Source organism: Theropithecus gelada, chromosome 5 (genome assembly GCF_003255815.1).
Source record: "Theropithecus gelada isolate Dixy chromosome 5, Tgel_1.0, whole genome shotgun sequence".
Lineage (NCBI taxonomy): Eukaryota > Metazoa > Chordata > Mammalia > Primates > Cercopithecidae > Theropithecus > Theropithecus gelada.
The window spans coordinates 106,927,885-106,937,832 of record NC_037672.1 but is presented as its reverse complement, the minus strand read 5'-3'; the positions used below and the strand labels follow the sequence as shown (position 1 = coordinate 106,937,832).

Below are 9,948 nucleotides of genomic sequence, written 5' to 3'. Positions count from 1 at the left end.
CAAACACACCAGCTTTTATTTACTCATTTAATTCTTAGTCTCCCGTCAATGTAGGGTTATAATTAAGACTGACAAAGACCCAAAATAAAATTCTTACTGATTTATGGATTCTTTGTGCCTTAGTCCATTCAGGCTGCTATGACAAAAATACCATAGGCTGGGTGGCTTAAACAGCATTTATTTCTCACAGTTCTGAAGGCTGGGGAGTTCTAGATCAAGATGCTGGCAGATTCGGTGTCTGGTAAGGGCCTGCTTCCTAGCTCGCAGACTGCTGTCTTCTCCCTGTGTCCTCACATGGTGGAAGCGGTAAGGGAGCTCTCCGAGGTCTCTCTTATAAAAGCACTAATCTCATTCATGAGGGCTGCATCCTCATGGTCTAATCACCTCCCAAAGGCCCCAGTGTCTATCATCATCACACTGTGGGCTAGGATTTCAACATATGCATTTTGAAGAGCTACAAATATTCAATCCATAACACTATGTAAAGGGAAACAATAATAAAAGCTAACAATTATGGAGTAGTTGCTACATACCAGTTATTGTTCTCAATACTTTACATAAATTATTTAATCTTCACGGCTACTTTGAAACTTAGAGGAAAAGGCACATAGTAGTAAAGGACAGAGCCAGGGTTCAAGGCCAGGTTAGTCTGACTTCAATCTTTCTGCTGTGTTATTCTGTCAACTATATTTAGCCATCAGGCATAAAAATGCTTTGAAATCTCAATGAACATGCCTGTAGGTTTCCCTTAGTTCAGCCCTCAGCAAAAAGAGGTTACCCTTATACCCTACGAGGCCTCTTTTCAATTATGAGAGCTGGAACATATCCACAGAGAGTAGGCAGAGGTAGATGCATAGGGCAGTGGGAGATTTTTCACTCCAGGAAAGACTAGGTGACCAGCTGTCAAAGACAATATAGTACACAGCTCTCACACACTTGAATAGTGCCCCTTTCTAGATTCTTTCTCTGTGCTGCCAGGTTTCAGCTCTTCCCACTCCTGAAAGGTAAGCTCCAGTTTCCCCTTTTGTCATTCTTGGTGCAAGCTCCAGTAGCTTAATTTATTTCCCCAGTAGTCCATAAAAATAGAGCCCAAAGTTTTCCTCTTTTTGGGAGAACAAAGAAGGGTGTGTCTTTGTGTGTGTGTGTGTGTGTGTGAGACGGAGTCTTGCTCTGTCACCTAGGCTGGAGTCCAATGACATGGTCTCGGCTCACTGCAAGCTCTGCCTCCCGGGTTCAAATTATTCTCCTGTCTCAGCCTCCTGAGTAGCTGGGACTACAGGCACGTGCCACAATGCCCAGCTAATTTTTGTACTTTTAGTAGAGACAGGGTTTCACCATATTGGCCATGCTGGTCGCGAACTCCTGACCTCGTGATCCGCCCACCTTGGCCTCCCAAAGTGTTGGGATTACAGGCGTGAGCCACCGCGCCTGGCCGAGGGGTGAGTTTTTGAACATAATTTCTTCTTCTCTACTTTTCAGGAAAGAGTTTAAAAATTCACGGTTGCGCAGTAGTGCTAGTGGCTTCGTGGTTTGGTCCTCAGACCTGGCAGCCGCCACTGGTGGTGAGCTGCTAGGAAGCCTCTGTTGGTGAGCTTGTTGGAGCTTGAACCCATTGTCACCCCTCTGACTCACTGGCAAAAAAACAAAAAAAAAAAGTTGAAGCAGATCGCCCAGGAAAGGTCTTCGTTGGTGGACTTAGTACGGAAACAAATAAGAAAGCTCTTGAAGCAGTATTAGGCAAATATGGACGAATAGTGGAAGCACTCTTGAGGAAAGACCATGAAACCAACAAATCAAGAGGATTTGCTTTTGTCACCTTTGAAAGCCCAGCAGACGCTAAGGATGCAGCCAGAGACATGAATGGAAAGTCATTAGATGGAAAAGCGATCAAGGTGGAACAAGCCACCAAACCATCATTTGAAAGTGGTAGATGTGGACTGCCTCCACCTCCAAGAAGTAGAGGCCCTCCAAGAGGTCTTAGAGGTGGAAGAGGAGGAAGTGGAGGAACCAGGGGAACCCTCATGGGGAAGACACATGGATGACGGTGGATATTCCATGAATTTTAACATGAGTTCTTCCAGGGGACCACTCCCAGTAAAAAGAGGATCACCACTAAGAAGTGGGAGTCCTCCTTCTAAGACATCTGCACCTTCAGGACCAGTTCGCAGCAGCAGTGGAATGGGAGGAAGAGCTCCTGTGTCACGTGGAAGAGAGAGTTATGGAGATCCACCTCGAAGGGAACAGCTACCCTCTGGTAGAGATGTTTATTTGTCCCCAAGAGATGATGGGTATTCTACAAAAGACAGCTATCCAAGCAGAGATTACCCAAGTTCTCGTGATACAAGAGATTATGCACCACCACCACGAGATTATACTTACTGTGATTATGGTCATTTCAGTTCACATGGTGACTATCCATCAAGAGGCTATAGCGATAGAGATGGATATAGTCGTGATTGTGACTATTCAGATCATCCAATGGAGGTTCCTACAGAGATTCACATGAAAGTTATGGTAACTCAGGTAGTGCTCCACCTACAGGAGGACCCCCACCATCTTATGGGGAAGCTGTGGCTACGATGATTACAGCAGCTCACCTGACAGATATGGTGGAAGTTGAGACAGTTATTCAAGCAGCCAAAGTGATCTCTACTCAAGTGGTGGTGATCGAGTTGGCAGACAAGAAAGAGGGCTTCACCCTTCTGTGGAAATCCTCAACGTGATTCCTACCACAATTCAAGCCGTGGAGCACTAAGAGGTGGTGGCCATGGAGGAAGCCAATCTGATAGAGCGGGAGGCAGAAGCAGATACTAGAAACAAACAAAACTTTGGACCAAAATCCCAGTTCAAAGAAACAAACAAAAAGTGCAAACTATTCTGTCATAACTACCCAAGGACTACTTAAAGGCAAAATTGTGTTGCCTTTTTAAAATTCCCTGTTAAGTTCCCCTCCATCATTTTTATGTTCTTGTGAGGAAAAAAGTAAAACATGTTTGATTTTTTTAACCTTATTTATTTATTTATTGTACTTTAAGTTCTAGGGTACATGTGCACAACATTCAGCTTTGTTACATAGGTATACATGTGCCATGTTGGTTTGCTGCACCCATCAACTCGTCACTTACATTAGGTATTTCTCCTAATGCTATCCTTCCCCCAGCCCTCCACCCACCGACAGGCCCTGGGGTGTGATGTTCCCCGCTCTGTGTCTAAGCGTTCTCATTGTTCAATTCCCACCTATGAGTGAGAACATGCGGTGTTTGTTTTTCTGCCCTGGTGATAGTTTGCTCAGAATGATGGTTTCCAGCTACATCCATGTATCTGCAAAGGACACGAACTCATGCTTTTTTATGGCTGCATAGTATTCCATGGTGTACATGTGCCACATTTTCTTAATTTAGTCTATCACTGATGGACATTTGGGTTGGTTCCAAGTCTTTGCTATTGTGAATAATGCCACAACAAACATATGTGTGCATGTGTCTTTATAGTAGCATGATTTATAATCCTTTGGGTATATACCCAATCATGGGATCACTGGATCAAATGGTATTTCTAGTTCTAGATCTTTGAGGAATCGCCACACTGCCTTCCACAATAGTTGAACTAGTTTACACTCCCACCAACAGTGTAAAAGTGTTCCTATTTCTCCACATCCTCTCCAGAATCTGTTGTTTCCTGACTTTGTAGTGATTGCTATTCTAACTGGCATGAGATGGTATCTCATTGTGGTTTTGATTTGCATTTCTCTGATGACCAGTGATGATGTACATTTTTTCATGTGTCTGTTGGCTGCATAAATGTCTTCTTTTCAGAAGTGTCTGTTCATATCCTTTTCCCACTTTTTGATGGGGTTGTTTGTTTTTTTCTTGTAAATTTGTTTAAGTTCTTTGTAGATTCTGAATGTTAGCTCTTTGTCAGATGAATAGATTGCAAAAATTTTCTCCCATTCTGTAGGTTGCCTGTTCACTCTGATGGTAGTTTCTTTTGCTGTGCAGAAGCTCTTTAGTTTAATTAGATCCCATTTGTCTATTTTGGCTTTTGTTGCCATCGGTTTTGGTGTTTTAGTCATGAAGTCCTTGCCCATGCCTATGTCCTGAATAGTATTGCCTAGGTTTTCTTCTAGGGTTTTTATGGTTTTAGGTCTAACATTTAAGTCTTTCATCCATCTTGAATTAATTTTTGTATAAGGTGTAAGGAAGTGATTCAGTTTCAGCTTTCTACATATGGCTAGCCAGTTTTCCCAGCACCATTTATTAAATAGGGAATCCTTTCCCCATTTCTTGTTTCTGTCAGATTTGTCAAAGATCAGATGGTTGTAGATGTGTGGTGTCATTTCTGAGGCCTCTGTTCTGTTCCATTGGTCTATATCTCTGTTTTGGTACCAGTACCATGCTGTTTTGGTTACTGTAGCCTTGTAGTATAGTTTGAAGTCAGGTAGCATGATGCCTCCAGCTTTCTTCTTTTGGCTTAGGATTGTCTTGGCAATGCAGGCTCTTTTTTAGTTCCATATGAACTTTAAAGTAGTCTTTTCCAATTCTGTGAAGAAAGTCATTGCTGGCTTGATGGGGATGGTATTGAATCTATAAATTACCTTGGGCAGTATGGCCATTTTCATGATATTGATTCTTCCTATTCATGAGCATGGAATGTTCTTCCATTTATTTGTGTCCTCTCTTATTTAGTTGAGCAGTGGTTTGTAGTTCTCCTTGAAGAGGTCCTTGACATCCCTTGTAAGTTGGATTCCTAGGTATTTTATTCTCTTTGTAGCAATTGTGAGTGGGAGTTCACTCATGATTTGGCTCTCTGTTCTTGGTATATAGGAATGCTTGTGATATTTGCGCATTGATTTTGTATCCTGAGACTTTGCCAAAGTTGCTTATCAGCTTAAGGAGATTTTGGGCTGAGACAATGGGGTTTTCTAAATATACAATGATGTCATCTGCAAACAGGGACAATTTGACTTCCACTTTTCCTAATTGAATACTCTTTATTTCTTTCTCTTGCCTGATTGCCCTGGCCAGAACTTCCAACACCATGCTGAATAAGAGTGGTGAGAGAGGGCATCCCTGTCTTGTGCCAGTTTTCAAAGGGAATCCTTCCAGGTTTTGTCCATTGAGTATGATATTGGCTGTGGGTTTGTCCTAAATAGCTCTTATTATTTTGAGATACATTCCATCAATACCTAGTTTATTGAGAGTTTTTAGCATGAAGGGCTGTTGAATTTTGTCAAAGGCCTTTTCTGCATCTGTTGAGATAATCATATGATTTTTGCCATTGGTTCTGTTTATGTGATGGATTACGTTTATTGATTTGTGTATGTTGAGCCAGCCTTTCATCCCAGGGATGAAGCTGACTTGATTATGGTGGATAAGCTTTCTGATGTGCTGCTGGATTTGGTTTGCCAATATTTTATTGAGGATTTTTACCCTGATGTTCATCAGGGATATTGGTCTAAAATTCTCTTTTTTGTTGTTGTGTCTCTGCCAGGCTTTGGTGTCAGGATGATGCTGGCCTCATAAAATGAATTAGGGAGGATTCCCTATTTTTCTATTGATTGGTATAGTTTCAGAAGGAATGGCATCAGCTCCTTTTGTACCTCTGGTACAATTCGGCTGTGAATCCTTCTGGTCCTGGACTTTTTTTGGTTAGTAGGCTATTAATTATTGCCTCAATTTCAGAGCCTGTTATTGGTCTATTCAGGGATTCAACTTCTTCCTGGTTTAGTCTTGGGAGGGTGTATGTGTCCAGGAATTTATCAATTTCTTCTAGATTCTTTAGTTTATTTGCATAGAGGTGTTTATAGTATTCTCTGATGGTAGTTTGTGTTACTGTGGGATCGGTGGTGGTATCCCCTTTATCATTTTTTTATTGCATCTATTTGATTCTTAGCTTTTTTCTACTTTATTAGTCTTGCTCGCAATCTGTCAGTTTTGTTGATCCTTTCAAAAAACCAGCTCCTGGATTCACGGATTTTTTGAAGGTTTTTTTTTTGTGTGTTTCTATCTCCTTCAGTTCTGCTCTGATCTTAGTTTTTTCTTGCCTTCTGGTAGCTTTTGAATGTGTTTGCTCTTGCTTCTCTAATTCTTTTAATTGTGATGTTAGGGTGTTGGTTTTAGATCTTTTCTGCTTTCTTTTGTGGGCATTTAGTGCTATAAATTTCCCTCTACACACGGCTTTAAATGTGTCCCAGAGATTCTGGTACGTTGTGTCTTTGTTCTCATTGGTTTCAAAGGACATCTTTACTTCTGCCTTCATTTTGTTATTTACCCAGTAGTTATTCAGGAGCAGGTGTTCAGTTTCCATGTAATTGTGTGGTTTTGCGTGAGTTTCTTAATCTTGAGTTCTAATTTGATTGCACTGTGGTCTGAGAGACAGTTTGTTGTGATTTCTGTTCTTTTACATTTTCTGAGGAGTGCATTACTTCCAACTATATGGTCAATTTTGGAATAAGTGTGACGTAGTGCTGAGAAGAATGTATATTCTGTTGATTTGGAGTGTAGAGTTTTGTAGATGTCTATTAGGTCTGCTTGGTGCAGAGTTGTATTCAAGTCCTGGATATCCTTATTAACCTTGTGTCTCATTGATCTGTCTAATATTGACAGCGGGGTGTTAAAATCTCCCATTATTATTGTGTGGGAATCTAAGTCTCTTTGTAGGTCTCTAAGGACTTACTTTATGAATCTGGGTGCTCCCGTATTGGGTGCATATATATTTAGGACAGTGAGCTCTTCTAGTTGAATTGATCCCTTTACCATTATGTCATGGCTTTCTTTGTCTCTTTTGATCTTTGTTTGTTTAAAGTCTGTTTTATCAGAGACTAGGATTGCAAACACTGCTTTTTTTGCTTTCCATTTGCTTGGTAGATCTTCCTCCATCCCTGTTTTTTTGAGCCTATGCGTGTCTCTGCACGTGAGATGGGTCCCCTGAATACAGCACATTGATGGGTCTTGACTCTGTATCCAATTTGCCAGTCTGTGTCTTTTAATTGGGGCATTTAGCCCATTTACATTTAAGGTTAATATTGTTATGTGTGAATTTTATCCTGTCATTATGATGTTAGCTGGTTATTTTGCCCGTTAGTTGATGTAGTTTCTTCCTAGCATTGATGATCTTTACAATTCGGCATATTTTTGCAGTGGCTGGTACTGGTTGTTCCTTTCCATGTTTAGTGCTTCTTTCAGGAGCTCTTGTAAGGCAGGCTGGCTGGTGACAAAATCTTTCAGCATTTGCTTGTGTGTAAAGGATTTTATTTCTCCTTCATGTATGAAGCTTAGTTTGGCTGGATATGAAATTATGGGTTGAAAATTCTTTCCTTTAAGAATGTTGAATATTGGCCCCCACTCTCTTCAGGCTTGTAGAGTTTTTTCTGCCGAGATATCCACTGTTAGTCTCATGGTCTTCTCTTTGTGGGTAACCCAACCTATTTCTCTGGCTGCCCTTAATATTTTTTCCTTCATTTCAACCTTGGTGATTCTGACAATTATGTGTCTTGGGGTTGCTCTTCTCGAGGAGTATCTGTGTGGTGTTCTCTGTATTTCCTGAATTTGATTGTTGGCCTGCCTTGCTAGTTTGGGGAAGTTCTCCTAGATAATGTCCTGAATAGTGTTTTCCAACTTGGTTCCATTCTCTCCATCACTTTCAGATACACCAATCAAACATAGGTTTGGTCTTTTCACAGAGTCCCATATTTCTTCGAGGCTTTGTTTTTTTTTTACTCTTTTTTCTCTAAACTTCTCTTCTCACTTTATTTCATTAATTTGGTCTTCAATCACTGATACCCTTTCTTCCACTTGATCGAATTTGCTATTGAAGCTTGTGCGTGAGTCATGTAGTTCTCATGCCATGATTTTCAGCTCCATCAGGTCATTTAAGGTCTTCTCTACACCGTTTATTCTAGTTAGCCATTCGTCTTGATCTTTTTTCAAGGTTTTTAACTTCCTTGTGATGGGTTTGAACATTCTCCTTTAGCTCAGAGAAGTTTGTTATTACCGACCTTCTGAAGCCTACTTCTGTCAGTTTGTCAAAGTTATTCTCCATCCAGCTTTGTTCCGTTGCTGGCAATGAGCTATGATTCTTTGGAGGAGAAGAGGCACTCTGGTTTTTAGAATTTTCAGCTTTTCTGCTCTGGCTTCTCCACATCTTTTTGGTTTTACCTACCTTTGGTCTTTGATGTTGGTGACCTACAGATGGGGTTTTGGCGTGGATGTCCTTTTGTTGATGTTGATGCTATTCCTTTCTGTTTGTTAGTTTTCCTTCTAACAGTCAGATCCCTCAGCCGCAGGTCTGTTGGAGTTTGCTGGAGGTCCACTCCAGACCCTGTTTACCTGGGTATCAGCAGCAGAGGCTGCAGTATAGCAAATATTGCAGAACAGCAAATATTACTGCCTGATCCTTCCTCTGGAAGCTTCGTCCCAGAGTGGCACCTGCCTGTAGGAGGTGTCAGTAGACCCCTACTGGGATGTGTCTCCCAATTAGGCTACACAGGGGTCAGGGACCCACTTGAGCAGCAGGCAGTCTGTCTGTTCTCTGAGCTCAAACACCATGCCGGGAGAACCACTGCTCTCTTCAGAGCTGTCAGACAGGGACGTTTAAGATAGCAGAAGTTTCTGCTGCCTTTTGTTCAGCTATGCCCTGCCCCCAGATGTGGAGACTACAGAAGTAGCTGACCTTGCTGAGCTGTGGTGGGCTCCACCTAGTTAGAGCTTCCCTGGCCACTTTGTTTATCTACTCAAGCCTCAGCAATGGCAGACGCCCCTCCCCCTGCCAGGCTGCTGCCTTGCAGGTCGATCTCAGACTGCTGCACTAGCAGTGAGCAAGGCTCCGTGGGCATAGGACCCGCCAAGCCAGGCACAGGATATAATCTCCTGCTGTGCCATTTGCTAAGACCATTGGAAAAGTGCAGTATTTGGTTGGGAGTGTCTTGTTTTTCCAGGTATAGTCTGTCATGGCTTCCCTTGGCTAGGAAAGGGAAATCCCTTGACCCCTTGTGCTTCCCAGGTGAGGCGATGCTCTGCCCTGCTTTGGCTCTCACTCCGTGGGCTGGACCCACTGTCCAACCAGACCTCATGAGATGAACCAGGTACCTCAGTTGGAAATGCAGAAATCATGTGTCTTCTGCGTTGATCACGCTGGGAGCTGCAGACTGGAGCTGTTCCTATTCGGCCATCTTGGAACAGAATCCAGAACATGTTTAATTTTATTTGATTTTATGACATTGCTTTTCAACAAGCAAATATTAAATGTGTTAAGACTTGTTGCACTAGTGTAACTTTCCAAGTAAAAGTGTCCCTAAAGGCCACTTCTGTCTGATTTTTCCCAGTAAATGAGACAAACAGTTCTGACATCTTCTACAAAGCATCTAGCCATGTAAAATGGAGAAATGAATCATTCTGCCTATACAAACAAGCTAGCTATTAGAGGGTGGTTGGGGTATGCTACTCATAAGATTTCAGTGTGTCTTCCAACTGAAATCTCAATGTTCCCAGTATGAAAAACCTGAAATCAGATACCTATGTAAGGAAAGTGCTATTAACCCAGTAAACCCAAAAAAGCAAATGGATAATGCTGGCCCTTTTGCCTTTCTGACATTTCCTTGGGAATCTGCAAGAACCTCCTCTTTCCCCTCCCCCAACAAGAGCATTTAAGTGTGTGTCAAGTAACTAGATAATACTAAATAAAAAGTTTGGCCAAAAGAAGAAATTCACATTTCATATAGGCTAGGAGTAAGGTAAAGCCACTCATTTTCCATGTGTTAAGTCAGTCCTCCTAATGAAACAAAACAAAAGGAGAAATATCAGTTTAGCTTCATAATAAAACAAGTTAAATATTTACATCTTGCTAATATAGTATTATTCCAAAAGATTAAGAAGAAGAGGAAAAAAGTATAAGTACAAATGTGATAAATAGTAAACAAATAGCAAGATGATAGGTAAAAATCCAACTATA

General features: G+C 41.5%; 1 pseudogene; it reads left to right on the top strand.

The window, feature by feature from the left end:
* Positions 1-1,159: 1,159 nt before the first annotated feature.
* On the top strand, positions 1,160-2,814 carry LOC112625212 (annotated as a pseudogene).
* Positions 2,815-9,948: the final 7,134 nt, after the last annotated feature.